At 37.0% G+C, this 21,298-nt stretch overlaps 1 long non-coding RNA gene across 2 annotated transcripts in view; it reads right to left on the bottom strand.

Annotated features, from left to right (window-relative positions):
- LOC123567905 (uncharacterized) overlaps window positions 1–21,298 on the bottom strand; it is a 49,231-nt gene that overhangs the window by 6,999 nt on the left and 20,934 nt on the right. The window contains exon 1 of one of the 2 annotated variants that reach the window (XR_010579890.2): window positions 20,946–21,018. The exons of the other annotated variant lie outside the window; for it this stretch is intronic. This is a non-coding gene — a long non-coding RNA (uncharacterized lncRNA). Of the gene's footprint in view, window positions 1–20,945; window positions 21,019–21,298 lie in introns of those variants that run through there. 2 annotated transcript variants of the gene reach the window in all.

Raw genomic sequence — 21,298 nt, 5'->3', positions numbered from 1 at the left:
ATTCTGTTCCATTGGTCTATATATCTGTTTTGGCACCAGTACCATGCTGTATGGTTACTGCAGCCTTGTAGTAAAGTTTGAAGTCAGGTAGCATGATGCCTCCAGGTTTTTTCTTCTCGCCCAGGATTGTCTTGGCTATGCGGGCTCTTTTTTGGTTCCATATGAAAGTTTAAAGTAGTTTTTTCCAATTCTGTGAAGAAAGTCAATGGTAGCTTTATGGGGATAGCATTAAATCTATAAATTACTTTGGGCAGTAAGGCCATTTTCGTGATATTAATTCTTCCTACCCATGAAATGTTTGTCCGTTTGTTTGTGTCCTCTCTTATTTCCTTAAGCAGTGGTTATGTTTTTGCACACTAAACTGAAGGGCAGATAGGGAAACAAATAAAAAAATGAAATTACCATTTTTATATACCTTGAAAACTGACTTATAACAAGTTACAAGATGAAATAAAACTATAAAGAATAAAGGGATATACTCATTTCTTTTTAGCAAGTTGAGTTTTGAAGGAGATGGTGTACTATTTTGATAAATAATTTTCTCAACAAAGAAAGATATTGAGAAATATCCAGTGATTTTAAAAAAAATACAGTACAGTTTGGAACAAATAAAGTTTCAATGTTTATGCATGGAAGTTGGTTTTATAATACAATCCCCAACTTACAATGATTCGACTCAAAATGTTCATACTTTATGATGGTGTGAAAGCAATATGCATTTAGTGGAAACCAGACTTCAAGTACCCATAAAACCATTCTGTTATTCACTTTCATTGAATGGTATTCAATGAATTAATTAAATTAAATAAATGATATATTCAACCTTATTATAAAAAAGGCTTCATGATAGGTGATTTTGCCCCACTGTAAGTTAAGGTAAGTGATCTGCACACACTTAAGGTAGGCTAGGCTTAGCTGTGATGTTAAGGAGGTTAGGTGTATTAAAGGCATTTTTAACTTACAATGTTGTCCACTCACAATGGGTTTATTGGGATAAAACTTCACTGTAGTCAAGGAGCATATGTACACAGAAACCATATTAGTGCCTACCCCAAGTGTATATTATGATCTAGGATTTAAAAGAAAGCATTAAATATGCCCAATTGCTGATGTCAAACAGGTTTGGATGTGATTCAGCCTTAATAATAGAAAATGGAATTTGAAAATTGAGCACAAATATTTTTGTTTGACTAGGTCAAGAGTGATATTCCTTTAACTTGGTTGTAAACACATTTTTAACTTTTTCTTGGGAAATCCTTATAGAAAGTGAGTTTATATAGTCCCATGATTTATAAACAAAGAAACATCGACACCTATGTTATCCTCATCACAGGACAAGAAAATAGAGTACTGTCGGAACCTAAAGCCCCTTCATGCCATTTCTTAATCTTTGCCCATCCCTCCTGCAAAAGGCAAACATGATCCTTTTCTTTATAGATAAATTAATTAAGCATGTATCCATAAACACTGAAATTAGTTATGTCTGACTTATAAAATTTATTATATATTTATAATTTCTATAAGTATATGTAAATTTTATATAAGTAAAACTATAAAATAGGTGTTCTTTGAGGTCTAGTCTCTTTCACTTTACATTATGTTTATGAGATTCATTCACATGATTTCCTATCGGTGTAGTTCATTTAGTATTGATGGTATATATGATTCCATTTTGGTAATATGCCACAATTTATTTATCTATTTTACCCTTAATACATATTTGGATTGTGTTTAGTTTGAGAATATAATAAATAAGACCCCTATGAACGTTCCTTACATGACTTTCAGAGCATCCAATGGAGGTTGATGTGCCAGTTGAGGGGGCTGACATTTAGGAAGCTATTAAGATGACTAATTGATGAGCAGCTAACAAAAATATCAATTTATATAAGAATGAATGTCCAGGAGACTGAGAAAACTCCTATAAATAAGAAGTCCTCATTTCTTACCCAGTTTCTGCATGTCAGCTAGTTCTCAGAAGCCAAATTCATTGGCCAGAAGAAAAGCTGGGTCCTCATGAGATGGACCCCAGTAATACAATGGCAAGTATATTTAGTAAAAATTATCTGAGTCCTTTCTCAAAGGAACATATACATAAATTTACTCAGGTTGCCATCCGTTGGAAAAAGAGTCATTCTCAAACATTTTGAGAAATTTTGGACACAGGTTCAAAGTTGACACTGGTACTCAGGGGCCTGAAGTATCATCATGGTCCACTAATTAGAGGTTTATATGGAGCAGTTAATAAATACAGTCATCACTCAGTATCCAAGGGATTGGGCCTAGGATGCCCTGTGGATTTCAAAATTCATGGATACTCAAGTCCCATATATAAAATGGTGTAGTATTTGTATATAATGTATATATGTCTTCCTGTATATTTTAAATCATCTCTAGACTACTTTTAATACCTAATACAATGTATATGCTATGTAAATAGTTGTTATACTGTATTGTTTAGGAAGTAATCACAAAAAAGTCTGTACATGTTTGGTACTGTTCATGTTCAGTATAGACTCAAACACCCATTTTTTGAGACCAGAATCTCATTGTGTTTCCTAGACTGACCTCAAGCAATCCTTCCACTTCAGCCTCTTGAGTAGCTGGGATTACAGGCAGATGCGACCACACCTGGCCATTTTTTTCTCCCTGAATATTTTTAATCTGAAGTTGATTGAATACATGGATGTGGAACTCATGATTATGGAGGACTGACTGTACTGTCCTAACCCAGACTCAGCTCACAGTGGTTTAATTGTGTGCAGAGACTGAACTGCTGATCATTTCCTGGGTTTCTGAGTATATAATCATAAACCACATCACATGATAATTGGCAGAGCCATAACACTAGCTTCTTGGCCTATGGAGTATGAGAGTGGTTATAAGTAGCGAATTCAAAGCAGAAGCTCCTGAAACTACCAACACCCCTTCCCTGTTAAAATAATGAATCAAAACACCATCCATTCCAGAAGGAATGACAGAGATTAGTGTCGCCTTTTTTTATTTTTCATTCATTTGTATATTTTTAATTTTCTCTTTGATTTTTGTGGGTACATAGTAGGTGTATATATTTATGGGGTACATGAGATGTTTTGATACATACATACAATGGGAAATAATCACATTATGTAGAATGGGGTATCCATCCCCTCAAGCATTTATCCTTTTGTGTTACAGACAATCAAATTATACTTTTTAAGTTATTTTATAATGTACCGTTAAGTTGTTATTTACTACAGTCACCCTGCTGTGCTATCAAATATTAGGTCTTATTCATTCTTTCTATTTTTTGTACACATTAATCTTCCCCACCTGCCTGCCAGCCCCCGACTACCTTTCCCAGCCTCTGGTAGCTATCATTCTACTCCATTTCCATGAGTTCAGTTGTTTTGATTTTTAGATCCCATAATTAAGTGAGAACATGTGATGTTTGTCTTTCTGTGCCTGGCTTATTTCACTTAACAGAATGATCTCCAGTTCCATACATGTTGTTGCAAATGACAGGATCTCTTTCTTTTTATGGCTAAATCCATTGTGTGTATGTACCACATTTTTTTAAATCCATCATCTGTTGATGGACACTTGGGCTGCTTCCAAATCTTAGCTATTGTGAACAGTGCTGCAACAAACATGGGAGTGCAGATACCTCTTCAATATACTGATTTACTTTGTTTTGGTTATACACTTGGCAGTGGGATTGCTGAATCATGTGGTAGCTCTATTTTTAGTTTTTTGCAGAAGCTCCAAACTGTTCTCCATAGTGTTGTACTAATTTACATTCCCACCAACGGTGTTCAACAGTTCCCATTTCTCCATATCCTCACCAGTATTTGTTATTGGCTGTCTTTTGGACATAAGCCACTTTAACTGGAGTGAGATGATATCTCATTGTAGTTGTGATTTGCATTTCTCTGATGATCAATGATGTTGACCACCTTTGCATAGGTCTGTTTGCCATTTGTATGTCTTCCTTTGAGAAATGTCTACTCAAATCTTTTGCCCATTTTTGACCAAGTTATTAGATTTTTATCTGTATTTATTTGAGCTCCTAATATATTCTGGTTATTAATTCAATGTCAGATGGGTAGTTTGCAAATATTTTCTCCCATTTTGTGGGTTATCTCTTCACTTTGTTAATTGTATCATTTGCTGTGCAGAAGCTTTTTAACATGAAGTGGTCCCATTTGTCCATTTATGCTTTGGTTGCCTGTGTTTGTAGGGTATTGCTCAAGAAATCTTTGCCAGACCAACGTCCTGAGATTTTTCCCTAAGATTTTCTTGTAGTCGCTTCATAGTTTGGTCTTAGATTTAAGTCTTTAGGTCTTAGATTTAAGCCTTTAATCCATTTTGATTTGATTTTTGTATATGGTGAGAGGAGTCTAGTTTTATTCTTCTGCATATGGATATCCAGTTTTCCCAGCAGCATTTATGGAGAAGACTGCCTTGTCCCTGGTGTATGTTCTTGGCACCTTTGTCAAAATAAGTTCATTGTAGGTGTGTGGATTTGTTTCTGGGTTCTCTCTTCAGTTTCATTGATCTATGTGTCTGTTTTTATTACTGTACCATGCTGTTTTGATGACCATAGCTCTGTATTATAATTTGAAGTCAGATAATATAATTCTTCTAGTTTTGTTCTTTTTGCTTAGGACAGACAACTTTGCCTATTCTGGGTCTTTTGTGGTTCCATATAAATTTGGGGGCAGTTATTTTCTATTTCAGTGAAGAATGTTATTGGTATTTTCATAGAGATTGCATAAAATTTATAGATTGTTTTGGGAAGTATAAACATTTTAACAATATTGATTCTTTAAATCCATGAATGTGGAATACTTTTCCTTTTTTTTGGTGTCCTCTTCAATTTCTTTCTTCAGTGTTCTATAGTTTTCATTATAGAGATCTTTCACTTCTTGGTTAATTTCTAAGTATTTAATTTAATTTATGGCTATTGTAGATGGGATTACTTTTTTACTCTTTTTCACATTTTTCACTATTGGCATTAGAAATGCTACTAATTTTTGAATGTTGATTTTGTATCCTGCAACTATGCTGAATTTGTTTGTCAGTTCTAATAGCTTTTTGTGAAGGCTTTAGGATTTTCCAAATATAAAATCATTTCATCTGCAAAGAAGGATAATTTGACTTCTTCCATTCCAATTTGGATGCCCTTTATTTCTTTCTATTGTCTGATTGCTCTAGCTCGGATTTCCAGCATTATGTTGAATAACAGTGATGACAGTGGATATCCTTGTCATATTTCAGATCTTAGAGGAAAGGCTCTTAGTTTTTTCCCATTTAGTATGATACTAGCTGTGGGTCTGTCTTATATGGCTTTTATCATGTTGCAGTATGTTCCTTCTATACCCAGTTTTTTTAGGGTTTTTGTCATGAAGAGATGTTGAATTTTATCAAGTTCTTTTCAACATCAATTGAAAAAGTTATATAGTTTTATCCTCCATTCTGTTGATATGTTGTATCACATTGATTGATTTGTATCTGTTGGATCATCCTTTCATCCCAGGGGTAAATACCACCTGCTCGTGATGAATGATCTTTCTATTCTATTGTTGAATTTTGTTTGCTAGTATTTTGTTGAGGATTTTTGCATCAATATTCAAAATAGATATTGGCCTGTAGTTTTCTTTTGTTGATGTGTGCTTATCTGGTTTTGGTATCAGGGTAATACTGGCCTTGTAGAATGAATTTGGAAGTGTTACCTCCTCTATTTTTCGAAATAGTTAGAGTAGGATTGGTATTAACTCTTCTTTAAATGTTTAGTAGAGGGCTGGGCGTGGTGGCTCAAGCCTGTAATCCCAGCACTTTGGGAGGCCGAGACGGGTGGATCATGAGGTCAGGAGATCGAGACCAGCCTGGCTAACATGGTGAAACCCTGTCTGTACTAAAAAAAATATAAAATACTAGCCGGGCGAGGTGGCGGGCACCTGTAGTCCCAGCTACTCAGGAGGCTGAGGCAGGAGAATGGCGTAGACCTGGGAGGCGGAGCTTGCAGTGAGCTGAGATCTGGCCACTGCACTCCAGCCTGGGCGACAGAGCAAGACTCCATCTCAAAAAAAAAAAAAATGTTTGGTAGAATTCAGGAGTGAAACCATCCTGGGCTTTTTTTTTTTTTTTTTTTTTTTTTTTTCTGGGACACATTTATTACAGCTCTAATCTTGCTACTTGTTACTGGTCTGCTCAGATTTTGGATTCATTCCTGGTTCAAACTTGGTAGATTGTATGTGTCTAGGAATTTGTTCATTTCTTCTAGATTTTCCAACGTATTGACATATAATTGTTCATAGCAGTCACTAATGATCCTTTGAATTTCTGCAGTAGAGTTGTAATGTCTCCTTTTTCATTTCTGATTTTATTTATTTGTATCTTCTCTCTTTTTTTCTTAGTCTGGCTAAAGGTTTGTCAACTTTGTTTATCTTTTCAAAAAATCAACTTTTTGTTTTATTGATCTTTTGTATTGTTTTCTTCATTTCAATTTCAATTATTTCTGCTCTGAACTTTATTATTTCTTTTTTTCTATTAATTTTGGGGTTTGTTTGCTTTTGCTTTCCTAGTTCTTTAGAATGCATCTTTAGATTGCTTATTTGAAGTTTTTCCTCTTTCAATGTAGGCACTTATAGTTATAAAATTCCCTTTCAGTACTGCTTTTACTGTTTCCCACAGTTTTTGGTATATTTTGTTTCCATTATCATATGTTTCAAGAAATTTTTAAATTCTTAATTTCATCCTTGAGCTACTGGACATTCAGAAGCATATTGTTTATTTTCCATGTATTTGTATAGTTTCCAAAATTGCTTATTATTAATTTCTAGCTGTATTCCATTGTGGTTAGAGAAGATACTTGATATTATTTCAGTATTTTGAATGTGTTAAGACTTGTCTTGTGACCTAACATATGTTCTATATAGTCTATCCTTAAGAATTATTCATGTGCTGAGGAAAAAAAATGTGTATTCTGCAGCTGTTGAACGAAATGTTCTGTAAATATCTTTTAGATCATTTGGCCTGTAGTGCAGATTAAGTCTGATTTTTTTTTTTTTTTTTTTTTTTTTTTTTTTTTTTTTTTTTTTTTGAGACGGAGTCTCGCTCTGTCGCCCAGGCTGGAGTGCAGTGGCCGGATCTCAGCTCACTGCAAGCTCCGCCTCCCGGGTTCGGGCCATTCTCCTGTCTCAGCCTCCTGAGTAGCTGGGACTACAGGCGCCCGCCACCTCGCCCGGCTAGTTTTTTGTATTTTTTAGTAGAGACGGGGTTTCACCGTGTTAGCCAGGATGGTCTCGATCTCCTGACCTAGTGATCCGCCCGTCTCGGCCTCCCAAAGTGCTGGGATTACAGGCTTGAGCCACCGCGCCCGGCCAAGTCTGATTTTTTTGTTGTTGATTTTAAATCTGGAAGATCCTGTCCAATGCTGAAAATGGGGTGTTGAAGTCTCTAGCTATTATTGTATTGGGGCCTGTCTCTCTCTCTTTAATAATATTTGCTTTATATTTCTGGGTGCTCCAGTGTTGGGTGCATATATATTTAAAACTATATAATTTTGCCTAATTGACTCCTTTATCATTGTATAGTGACCTTCTTTGTCTCTTCTTACAGTTTTTGTCTTGAAATCTATTTTCTGTAATTATAGATATTCCTACTCTTTTTTGGTTTCCCTTAGTATGGAATAGCTTTTATCATCTCCTTGTTTTCAGTTTACTTGTGTCTTCATAGGTGAAATCTGTTTCTTGTAGGGAACAAATCAATAGGTCTGATTTTTTTTCATCCATTCAGTCACTCTATGTCTTTTGACTGGAGAGTTTGGTTCATTGACATTCAAGGTTGTTATTGATGAGTAAGGACTCACTCCTGCCATTGTTTGTTTGTTTATTTGTTTGTTTTCTGGTTGTCTTGTGATCTTCTCTTCCTTCTTTCTTCCTGTCTTCCTTTAGTAAAGATGATTTTCTCTGTTAATATTATTGAGTTTCTTGCTTTTGATTTTTTTGTATATTTGTTGTATAATTTTGGTTTGAGGTTACTGTGAAGCTTGCAAATACTGTCTTATAGCTCATTATTTTAACCTGATAACAACTTACCACTCTCTGCATAAACAAAGAAACCAGCAAAAAGAAAACTAATAAACACTCCATGCCTTAAATGTTTCCCTCTTCTTCTTAACTTTTTGTTGCTTCTACGTATAGCTTATAATACTATGTCTTGAAAAGTTGTTGTAGTTATTATTTCTGATTAGTTCTCTGTTTAGTCTTTCTATTTAGGATAAGAGTAGGTTACACATGACAGTTACAGTGTTATTATATTTTGTGTTTTTCTGTGTACATACTATTACCAGTTTTATACCTTCTGATGATTTCTTATTGCTCACTGATATGGTTTGACTGTATCCTCACCCACATCTCATCTTGAGTCGTACTCGCATAATTTCCACGTGTAGTGGGAGGGAACTGGTGGGAGATAATTTGAATCCTGGGGTCAGTTTCCTCCATACTGTTCTTGTGGTAAACTGATGGTTTTATGAGGGGTTTCTGCTTTTGCATCTTTCTCATTTTCTCTTGCTGCTGCCATGTAAGATGTGCCTTTTGTCTCCTGCCATGATTTTGAGGCCTTCCCAGCCATGTGGAACTGTTAAGTTCAATTAAACCTTTCCTCTTCCCAGTCTCGGGTATGTCTTTATCAGCAGCGTGAAAATGGACTAATATAATGACTAACATCCTATTCTTTCTAATTTAAGTACTCTCTTTAGCATTTCTTGTAGGACAGGTCTGGTGTTGAAATCCTTCAGCTTTTGTTTGTCTTGAAAAGTATTTCTTCTTCATCTTTGAAGGATATTTTCATCAGATATGCAATTCTAAGGTAAAAGAGTTTTTCCTGTACCACTTTCAATATGTTATGCCCCTCTGTCATGGCCTATAAGATTTCCACTGAAAAGTCTGCTGCCAGACATATTGGAGTTTCATTGTATGTTGTTTCTTTTGTCTTGCTGCTTTTAGAATCCTCTCCTTTTCCTTGATCTTTGGAAGTTTGATTATTGAATGCCTTGAAGTGGTCTTTTTTGGGTTAAACCTGTGTGGTGTTCTATAACCTTCTTGTACATGGATATTGACATCTTTCTCTAGGTTTGGGAAGTTCTCTGTTATTATCTCTTTGAATAAACTTTCTACCCTTACCCCTTTATTTACATCCTCTTCAGGGCCAATAACTCTTAGATTTGTCCTTTCAAGATTGTTTTCTAGATACTGTAGCCGTGGTTCATTGTTTTTTTCACTTGTCTCCTCTAACTGTGTATTTTCAAATAACCTGTCTTCAAGCTCACTAATTCTGTCTTCTGCTTGGCCAATTCTGCTATTATAGTACTCTGATAGAGTCTTCAGTATGCCAATTACATTTTTCAGCTCCAGAATTTCTGCTTAATCCTTTTTAATTATTTCCATCTCTTCATTAAATTTACCTTATATAATTCTGATTTCCTTTTCTGTGTTATTTTGAATTTCTTTGAGTTTCTTCAACACAGCTATTTTGAATTCTCTGTCTGAAAGTTCATATATCTCTGTTTCCTGAGAGTTGGTTTCTGGTGCCTTATTTAGTTCATTTGTTAAGGTCATGTTTTCCTGGATATTGCTGGTGCTAGTAGATGTTCTTCAGTGTCTGGGCATTGAAGAGAGAGATATTTATTGTAGTCTTCATGGTCTGCGCTTGTTTGTAACCATCCTTCTTGGGAAGACATTCCAGATATTTAAAAGGACTTGAGTGTTGTAACCTAAGCTGTATCTGATTTAAGGGGCACCCCAAGCCCAGTAATGTTGTATTTTTTGCAGAGTCATTGAGTACTGCCTTGACGGTCTTGGACAAGATCTGGGAGAAGGATTACCAGGCAGAGACTCTTGTTCTATTCCCTTACTTTCTCTCAATGAAATGGAATCTCTCCCTCTGTTCTGAGCCACCTAAAGCTGAGAGTGAAGTAACACAAGTATCCCTGTGTCCACCACCACTATGACTGTACTGAGTCAGACTTGAAGCTGATACAGCATTGGTCTCACCTAAGGCCTGCTGTATTCACTCCCTGGCTACTGCCTGTTTGCTCAAGGTCCTGGGACTCTACAATCAGCTCATAGAAAGGCCAGCCAGACTGTGTTCTTTCCTTCAAGGCAATAAGTTCTTCCCAGGCCCCAGATGGGTCCAGAGGCACCATCCGGAAGTCACAGACTAGAGGCAAAAACCTTAGAAATCTACCTGGTGTTCTATTGTACTGTGGCTGGGCTGCACTCAAACCACAGGATGCAAACCTTCTCTCTCTTCCCTCCTCTTTACAAAAACAGAACAGCCTCACTCCATACTTCCCATTACCACAGGTCATGAGGAGTACTGCCACACTACCACCAATGTTCTCTTAAGTTCTGAGGGCTTTTAAGTCACCTTGTGGTAAATGCTGCCTAGCCTGAGACTCACCCTTCAGGCAATAGGCTCCCCTCTGACCCAGGGAAGGTCCAGAAATACTATCCAAGAGTCAAGTTCTGGAATTAAGGGACCCAAGAGCCCACTTGGGCTTCTACCCTCCTGTGACCTTGTTTTTACCTAAGATGCAAGACAAAGTATCCTTTACTTTTCCCTGTGCTTTTCTGAAGCATTATCAGTTTTGCCTCCAAGCCACAAAAGTTGATAATGTGTTGAATCTCTCCTGAAGACAGCAAGTCTCAGAGGCTTACCCGAGGCCCCTGACGTAGTACCTGGGTATCAACTGCTGGTTATTCAGGACCCAAGGGCTCTTCAGTTACCAGGTGATGAATGCTGCCAAGACTGGATCATTTTCTTAAAGGCAGCAAGTTTCCATCTGGCCCAGGGTGTGTCTAGAAATGTTGTCTGGGAGCTAAGGCCTGTAACAGGGGCCTCACAGCTCTGACTGGTGTATCCTGCTGTGGCTGAGCTAGTATCCAAAATGCAAGACAAAGTCCTCATCACTCTTCCCTCTCCTTTTCTCAAGAGGAAGGAAGGGGTCTCTTTTGGAGGCTTGAGATATTCAGCCTGCGGTTAGGGAAGGAGGGATGCCAGCACTCCATTAGCCACCCAAGCTGATGTCTCAGTAGGTCACATGCCCCTACCGTCCACTGTCTTTTGGCCCAGTTCAGCACTAGGGCTTGCCTAAGAGTTGCAGTCCTTATAGCCTAGACTGCCTTTCAAATTTACTTAGAGACCCATAGCACTGTATCCCTCAGTGGTGAGATTTATAGGAACTCAAGTTGCCACTGCTGGTATCGACGATTCCTGTCTGGTTAGGGTGGACATCAGCTAAGTTTGATCTGATTTCCTTTCTACTCTAACGGTACAGCACTGAAATCAATGCCTCACAATGACTGTTCTCTCCCTCCCTCAGCACCCAGAGATGCTTTCCACACCACAGCCACCACTTGCAATTGATGGGGGAGGAGTGGTGTCAGTGAGTCAAGGCTATATTTTTTTATATCTCTTCAGTACCTCTTTAAGTGATATGAAGTTAAAACCAGGGCACTATGAGCACTCACCTAATTTTTGGTGCTTATGAAGATTTTTTTTTTTTTTAGATAGCTGATAAATTGGTATCCTAGCAGGGAAGACAATCTGTGGAGCCTTCTATTCCAACATCTTTCTTTACCTCCTAGTGTCACTTTTAAAGATCTAAAGGAAGCAATGATAATGGCCCCCATCCTCTACCCATTTAATTTATCAATCTGACTCATAAAACCAGACAGATCCAAGGTGATATGATAGGCTACTTCCAACTTGGCTAATTAGTTGCGTATTTGCAACTCTGGTGGCCTATGTGGTATCTTATCTAGAATAGAGTAACATAGTTTTAGGTACACAGCCAGTGATCTGGTTAATGCATTCTTTTTTATGTCAGTGGTGTATCAGAATCAGAAATACTTCATATTCACATAAAATGGATAAAGTATATATTTATTATCTCACACAAGCATTATGTTAATTCCCTCAATCTCTGTCATAATATAGTCCCAAGAGACCTGAATTACTTATATATTACACATGATATTTGGTATACCATATTAATAGTATTGATTATTCAGATCAAATGAATAAATAGTAAAAAATACATTGGGGGCTTTGGTACAATACATGAGGTTCTGCCCTTTTAGACATATGACCTAGCAGATCCTCTGATAGTAGAGCTATCTGTGATGAGAAAAAAATACTATGTAGAGTTTGTGGCAAGTTCCAGTAGGATAATTACATAGGCCCCTGAGATTCTGCAGAAAAGTTAATGATATGTGTTTCTGAAAACTACACATCAATTAAAAAACAGCCCCTGATGAGATACTGGGCTTTCATAGAGATGGAGTGCCTGACCAGGGGCCATCAAACAACCATGCAACTCATCTTGAACCAACTCATGTCAGACACATCAAGTCATAAAATCAGGTGCACTCAGCATCAATTCATCATAAGGTGGAAGTTACACATCATGAGCCTTGTGGAAGGAAAATATCTTGGGCCCCTTCAAGCTGGGAACCACCCCAGAAAAAATTGGTCTCCCATTCTATTCAAAGTCATCCCTCTGCTCACAGAGACAGATGCATATTCTGATTGCCTCTTTTGGAAAGACTTATCAGAAACTCGAAAGAATACAACTATCTGTCTGTCACCTACCTGTGACATGAAAGCCCCCGGGGGGGTTGGGGGGAATTTCTTTGAGTTGTCTCCACCTGTCTGGATGGAGCTAATGTATTTCTTACATGTATCGATTGGTGTCTCATTTCTCCCTAAAATGTATAAAACCAAGTTATGGCCCAACCACCTTGGGCACATGTTTTCAGAATTTCCTGAGGCTGTGTCATGGGTGTGTCCTCAACCTTGGCAAAATAAATCTTCTAAATCAACTGAGACCTGTCTCAGATTTTCTGGGTTCACAACCTTACAGAAGCAGAGAAACTATACTAGCAGGAGACCCAGACTATCATGCCTTATACCACTTGATATGATTTGGCTGTATCCCTACCCAAATCTCAACTTTACTTGTAGTTTCCATAATGCGCATATTTCATGGGAGCAACCCAGCAGGAGGTAATTGAATTATGGAGGTGGTTACTCCCATGCTGTTCTCATGATAGTGAATTCTTATGAGATCTGATGATTTTATAAGAGGATTTTCCCCCTTTGCTTGGCACTCATTCTCTTTCCTGCTTCCCTGTGATTCTCTTTTGCCTCCTGATTCCTGATTCCCTTTGGCCATGATTGTAAGTTTCCTGAGTCCTCCCCAGCCATGCGAAGCTGTGAGTCAACTAAACCTCTTTTATTTATAAATTATCCAGTCTTGGGTATTTCTTCATAGCAGCATGAGAATGGATTAATACAGTAAATTGGTACCACAAAGAGTGGGATAAAGATACCCAAAAATGTGGAAGCAACAACGTTGGAAATGGGTAACAGGCAGAGGTTGGAACAGTTTGAAGGGCTCGGAAGAAGACAGGAAGATGTGAGAAAGTTTGGAACTTCCTGGAGACTTGTTTAATCGTTTTGACCAAAATACTAATAGTGATATGGACAATGATGTCCAGGCTGAGCTGGACTTAAATGAAGATGAAGAACTTGTTGGGAACTGGAGTAAAGGTCACTCTTGCTATGTTTTAGCAATGAGAATGGCTGTGTTTAACCCCTGCCCTAGAGATCTGTGGAACTTTGAACTTGAGAGAGATGATTTAGGGTATCTGTAGAAGAAATTTCTAAGCAACAAAACATTCAAGAGGTGACAGAACATAAAAGTTTGGAAAATTTGCAGCCTGACCATGTGATAAAAAAGAAAAACCCATTTTGTGGGAAGAAATTCAAGCTGCTACATAAATTTGTATAATTAATGAGGAGCCAAATGCTAATCACCAAGACAATGGTGAAAATGTCTCCTGGGTATGTCAGAGACCTTCATGGCAGCCCCTCTCATCAAAGGCCTGGAGACCTAGAAGGGAAAAATGGCTTCCTGGGCTGGGTCCAGGGTCTCCCTGCTGTGTGCAGCCTTGGGACTTGGTGCACTGTGTCCTAGCCACTCCAGCCATGGCTAAAAGGGACCAAGGTACAGCTCAGGCTATTGCATCAGAGGGAGCAAGCCCCAAGCCTTGGCAACTTCCACATGGCATTGGTCCTACAGGTGCACAGAAGCAAAGAATTGAGGTTTGGGAACCTTTGCCGAGATTTCAGAGGATGTAAGGAAATGCCTGGATGTCTAGGCAGATGTTTGCTGCAGGGGCAGAGCAGAGATTCTCATGGAGAAGTTCTCCTGGACAACCTCTGCTAGGGCAGTGCAAAGGGGAAATATGGGGTCAGAACCCCCACACAGACTCCCCTTTGGGGCACTGCCTAGTGGAGCTGTGAGAAGAAGGCCACCATCCTCCAGACCCCAGAATAGTAGATCCACTGACTGCTTGCACTGTGTACCTGGAAAAGCCACGGACATTCAATGTCAGCTCATAAAAGCAGCCAGGAGTGGGGCTATACTCTGCAGAGTCACAGGGGCAGAGCTACGCAAGGTCATGGGAGCCCATCACTTGTATCAGCATGACCTAGATGTGAGACATGAGACATGGAGTCAAAGGAGATCATTTTGGAACTTTAAGGTTTAATGACTGCCCCATTGGATTTCAGACTTGCATGGGGCCTGTAGCCCCTTTGCTTTGGTCAATTTCTCCCGTTTGGAATGGCTATATTTACCCAATGCCTGTACCTGCATTGTATCTAGGAAGTAACTCATTTGTTTTTGATTTTACAGGCTCATGGGCAGAAGGCACTTGCCTTCTCTCAGGTGAGACTTTGGACTTGGACTTTTGGGTTAATACTGGAATTAGTTAAGGCTTTGGGGAACTGTTGGAAGGGTATGATTGTGTTTTGAAATGTAAAGACTTGAGATTTGGGAGTGGCCAAGGATGGAATGATAAGATTTGGCTCTGTGTCCCCACTCAAATCTCACCTTGAATTGTAATAATCCCCACTTGTCAAGGGCCGGACCAGATGGAGATAATTGAACCATTGGGTTGTTTTCCTCCATCCTGTTCTCCTCATAGTGAATGAGCTCTCACAGGATATGATGATTTTATAAGTGTCTGGCATTTCCCCTGATGGCACTTGTCACTGCTGCTTCCCTGTGAAGAAGGACATGTTTGCTTCCCCTTCTGCCATGATTGTAAGTTTCCTGAGGTCTTCCCAGCCATGTGGAACTATGAGTCAATTAAACCTCTTTTCTTTTTAAATACAGGCTGGTATTTCTTAATAGTAGCATGAGAATCGACCAATACAGCTGCTTATCAACTACTTTGAGAAGAGCAGTGACCATTGGTGGAGAGATACAGTCAGCCCTAGTTGATCTTGCAAGAGAATAAATAGTTTGGTGTCACTCTCTGGTTGGTACACTCATTGATAAACTTAATCAGAATCATAGGGCAAAGGAATGTTGTTGATGTAGTCCATGTGGTTCAGCCTCCTAGGGCAAAGCACAGGGTGGAAAATATTGGATAATGGATTCATAGGGACAAACAGCGTAAGGACTTTAGTATCATTCATAGCACTGATAGGTCCTGGCAGGATTATATTTCTACTATATAAACATCCACTTTATAAATACTTGGTAATTATATTTAGTTTAATATTTAAAAAGAAGCAATGTGATTGTGTTAGTTAATTAAATAAATATTTATTACCACCCACCATGTGATAAGCATGCTTATTCAAGTCCTGAGGATATAGTGGTAAACAATACAAACATTTTTAAAAAACCCAGCTTCACAAAGATTACACATGTCATATAGCAAGTATATATGACAGAGCTGTAAAAGAATGTGTTATATGTGAAAGATTCATTTAAATCGATTTCAAATCTGATAACAGAATCCCTTATATGTTTATTAATTTACAAAGGTCACTTGAAAAAAAATAAATTTCTTTAAAAGTTGTATATGGAATTTTAAAAGTTTAATGTAAAAACAAATGTAGCAAATTGTTTAAAATGTTGTTTCATGTTTGTCTAAATATCCATTGTGTTTTCTTAATAGTAGGTGAACATGTATAGATTTCTGTCTAAATATGAGAGTCCTTGGCCATAGAGCCCAAATAAATGTGAATGAATTTTCATGCAAATAAATTCCAAAGATGCAGGGTACTCCAGTTTTCAGCGAACTTCCAGCTTAGTTTAGCCCCTGCATTACATCATTAATAAATATTTTTTGGGGGTGGGGAAGGTTGGGAATATTAGGTACTAACTCTTTCAATTTTAATACTCAACATAGACTCTTTAGGTAGTTCCATGACAGACCAAAGGCTTTAACAGGGATTGTAACATTTTTTAAGTGTTAAATATGAGAAGTGCATTAATTTCATTCTCATTTCAAAGCACTAACTTTCGGTGCCATAATGAGTATCTCCAAAGGCTCCTTTTATCAAACCTAATTAACTCTCAATTTCCCTGTAAGTTTCCCTAAATCCTTTTCATCAAGATATCCAAGGTCAGAAGATAGTTACTATTCAAAATATTAAACATTCAGAATTAAAAGATACTTAAGGGCTTAGAATGCATCTTAATGGACAAGATCTCAGGCACAGACATTTATTATCAATTATTTTCAGATAACTTATTATTATCATATATCAAATACATACATAGAACTATGTTGTGTACTATGGGCAGCCAGGAGATATACAGGTAATGGAAAATGTCCTTAAGAAGTTTCTAATCCAATCCTAGAAGAAACATAGGTGAAATAACTACAACTCAAGACAAAATGAAATTCTGAGGCATCTAAACATTGAAATTTAAGAAGATAACCAACCATACATAAATAAGAAATGTTTCAATGGGAAGTAACAAATATTTAAGCTGATCCCTATAGAATGAAGTTTTGTTTGTTTTTGTTTCTTTGTCTAGGATGGGAGATATAACATTTCAGGAGGAGAAAATAGCACAACAGAAAAGCAGATATTATAATGTATGGGGCCTTTGCTCATCCAAATTTTTGTGTGGACAAATACATGTTTGGTTCTGTCCATCAGCAAAAGACTTTGAGGAACATTTCCATAACCACTTGCTGCTACTGAATCTGAACTTTTTTTTTTTTTTTTTTTTTTTTTTTTTTTTTGAGACAGAGTCTCGCTTAGTCGCCCAGGCTGGAGTGCAATGGCGCGATCTCGGCTCACTGCAAGCTCCGCCTCCCGGGTTCACGCCATTCTCCTGCCTCAGCCTCCCGAGTAGCTGGGACTACAGGCGCCCGCCGCCTCGCCCGGCTAATTTTTTGCATTTTTAGTAGAGACGGGGTTTCACCGTGTTAGCCAGGATGGTCTCGATCTCCTGACCTCGTGATCCGCCCGCCTCGGCCTCCCAAAGTGCTGGGATTACAGGCGTGAGCCACCGCGCCCGGCCGAATCTGAACATTTTTATATCATTTGCAGCCAGAATAATTACATTTAGTTGAATCTTCTTAAAAGATCATAGTTTAAAAGATGAATGATTTCAAATAAATAAATGTAATTGATAAAGAGTTTGATGAAATATGAAATAGCAACTATTTAAAAAATTGTAAAATTTTTGCCCCTCTCTACTCATCAAAATTCTGTTAATTCTTCTTGGACTTATTTCTCTATCTTTATGTCAAAATTTTCTTCTTCTTATTTTGTATTTTTATAGCCATTTGTGCATGGTCCTGGGACAAATCACCATATATTAATTTTATAATTTAATACCCAAATGATATTGGTTTATCTTGAAATATTAAATTATATATCAAGCAATAAAATTACATAACAATTTCGTTTTCCTTTACCCCTTGAATACCCAAAAGCATAAAGTGAATTTTAATGATCAATCATAGGTACTACATTAAGCTAAATAATGTCTATTAAATGAAGTCCCCTTTCATTTAGATGCACATTTGTAAACTGTACAGATGTTATAATATGTGTTTACATGCAGCAAATATTTTAACACTATTACTCTATTTAATGGAGTCTTTCTTCAAGCATGTCAGAAAATATAAATAACAAGTTACTTAAAATTTTATTTACATTTTAAAATATACTGCTTCATGTGAAATATCCTAATACAAGAATGTCTCCCATTAATAATTTGTGCACATTTATGAACTACTTGTTCCCAAATAATGTAGTTAAAAGTTATGACTCTACTAAATAAACCATTAAAACAAAGAAGTTGAAGCAGAGCAAGCTATTTGTGAGAATGAACAGCTTTGTAAAAATTATTTAAAAAAAATAGTAATATGCTACCGAGTTACTCTCTTCCAACAATCTGCCATAGAGATATGCAAATGTTTTATAAATTTAATGAAATCTTTATCACTGAAAAAGTAATGGCTCTTAATGCTACACAACCAAACAACAAAAGAGGCTTATTTACAATTACAGATGGTCAAACATTTGCATCAGTATATATGTATCAACAATAAAATTATATCGCATTATATATAATGATATATATATTTCTGTTCCCAAGTTATAGTTATATTTTCTGATTAGAGAATCATGGCCTATGTTCAACTCAGCATGATTGAAAAAGTAGCAAAACATAGGTCATATCAACTGAGCCATCATGTGATGGACCCTTGACTGATAAACTTTTGATGCTGAATTTTGGTGAGAATAGTAGGGAGTCATTATGCTATGCTGGTATGACATAAAAAGAATGAAAGAAAGTGAAACTCTTTGGAAATCATAATCTAGGTAAGAAGTAGTCCTATTTGTATATGTTGTGGGTAGTATGATTTGAGGGACATTAGAAAAATAGAGTTTCCTCCAAATGATTTCCTAGTATATTTCTTAAATTTTGCTTTTAGCAGCCATGTTTTTGATTTAAACATTGGAAGTCTAATGGTCAGAATATTGGGTCGCTAAACATCTTTGTTTCTGTCAAAGTATTTTGGGGAGGAGTTATGTGAGAAAGAGTATGGAATGAGGATATTTTATTGCCTGAGCATGTATGCGTTTTCTTAAGACCTTTGCATTTGAGAGAGGAAGAAAACTCTGTGAAAGAATTTCAGATATCAAGAAAACCTTGTTAAAGTAACTAGCCACTTTCCAGTTGAGGGCGGCTGTGATGCATAGTTCTGACCAAGAGGCATAAAAGAACGTTTGCTGGGTAAGAATTCTGAGAATATGAAGATTTTCCTGAATTTTAAAAAAGGAGACAGATTCAACTTTTATATCCTTTTCTGCCCTTTTGCCCTTCTTTTTTATTCTTCTTGCCTTAAGTCACCTTGTCTGGAATACTGATTGGAAGCCTGGAAATACAGTAGCTATTTTACAGCCAGGAAGAAGCAAACATGAGCAAGAGAGTCAAGCAGAAGATGGAACAACTCTGTGTCTCTAATGGCATATGCTTGGGCTGTCTGGTCCAGGACTAACAAAGACTCTTATGGCCTAAGACTGACAGACTTTCTGAGTCAAGTATGTTAGAATGGAATTTTGGGTTGCTTGCAGTCAAGTACAATACTAAAAGATACACTTCCAAGTACACCATGAAAGGAACTCCCTCCTCTACCACTTAATCTTGTATCAGTGCCAAAGTCAATGAGAGAAATTGAAGTTTTCTAGGTTATCTCAGCTGACAATGCCAATATTAATTGCTTAATACAGGCACCAATGTTGAAAGTCTTTATAATGGTGCCATATTCTAGAACTATGCTGAATTATTATTACAGAAACTTATTCAAAAAATACCACACATGAACCCAATGCCCAAGGTGGTTTGTTTCACTATGTAAGCAATTGTTTAGACAGGGGTGTTCAATCTTTTGGCTTCCCTGGGCCACACTGGAAGAACTGTCTTGGGCCAAACATAACATACACTAACACTAATGATAACTGAAGAGCTTAAAAAAGTGCCAAAAAGTCTCATAATGTTTTAATTTAATGTTTAATTTGTGTTGGGCCACATTCAAAGCTTTCCTGGGCCACATGTGGCCCGTGAACCACTGGTTGGACCAGCTTAGTTTAGAACAAAGGATTTGTATTGGTATAATGTCTCTTTTCTCCTAGTCTTATTTTCAGCATGTTTCATAATGTAGTGTCTGCCAGGCAAAGGTATAAGAAACCCCATTTTGAGCCATAATAGTGAATGACAAAATGTCATGAAACAAAATTGTAAAGAATTGAAAGAGGAATTTCTGACCTGAATTCATTTTTTAGATTATAGTTGATAGCATAACAAGAAATGATAGTGACAAATGATCTGCCAGGGAAAATGATCCAGTATTATTTGCTGCTATGTGACATTATGCTATGAAATACTAATTCAGATAAAACATGGTAAGAAATTAAATCTTCAAAAGTACAATAGGAAGTATGTATGTCGTTGATCAGCATTATTTCTAACGCTTAATTCTATCCAGAGCTAATAATGTTAGTGACTAATTCAAGGGAGGGCAGACACCACAGTTTTGTTATTCAGATTAATTCCATTTATAAAACACATTAAGAATATTCAGCAAAAGAATTTAATGCAGAAGGCTTGAAATAAAATATTAGGGTGACAGCATTTTATAATTATATTTTGACCAAGAAGAGGCAGAATATTTAGTTAGCACGAATTACAGAAAGATAAATGAAAATTTATCTTTGAAAAGATTAAATATGTCCTCATTGGGTAAAAACATCTCAAAGAATTTCAAGATCCAAGTGCTGTAAACCATTGCTAAAATGTGCTTGAAAGTGCAGTATGGCTTAGATATGCAGTGTTGGTTAAAAAGAAACATTCAAATTAGTGATCCAATTTAGAAATTTAACAGATTTAGAAGAAGGAGTATGTTTTAGCAGTTAGGAAGGGCATGAGATTTATGTATTAGTTACAAGGCTGGGAAATGAACTGAACTGAACTCATTTTTGTGACCTAAAGCAAATCTCCTCTGGATCTCAATTTTCTTAGTTATAAAAGTGAGCTGAGAGAGACAACAGTGTTGTTCACTCACCTGTCTCCCTCTGTGAACGTCACAAAGTCCCCTTTAAAGTCAATACAGAGAAGACTGAAGAGGAAAAGGCACTAAAAACAAATAGAAATGCACATGTAGTTGCATGTGTAAGTCCTGGGTTTTGCTGTTAGCATCAATAACAACCACTTGCCAATATGATTATCTTTGATATATAGTCAAGCACAAGGTATTTAATTGCAAATACATATTTCCATTTAGCAGTTTCAAGATGGGATTTGTTTTGTATTGCAAATAAGCATTCTGCTTTACTCTATATACATATTTATTCTTCTTTGTAATGTCATTAAAATGGATGTCAGTTTGTAGGAAATTATTTCTAGACTCCTTTATAC

The sequence above is a fragment of the Macaca fascicularis genome, chromosome 12, assembly GCF_037993035.2.
Source record: "Macaca fascicularis isolate 582-1 chromosome 12, T2T-MFA8v1.1".
NCBI classification, from domain to species: domain Eukaryota; kingdom Metazoa; phylum Chordata; class Mammalia; order Primates; family Cercopithecidae; genus Macaca; species Macaca fascicularis.
This window is presented reverse-complemented; position numbering and strand designations above follow the sequence as displayed.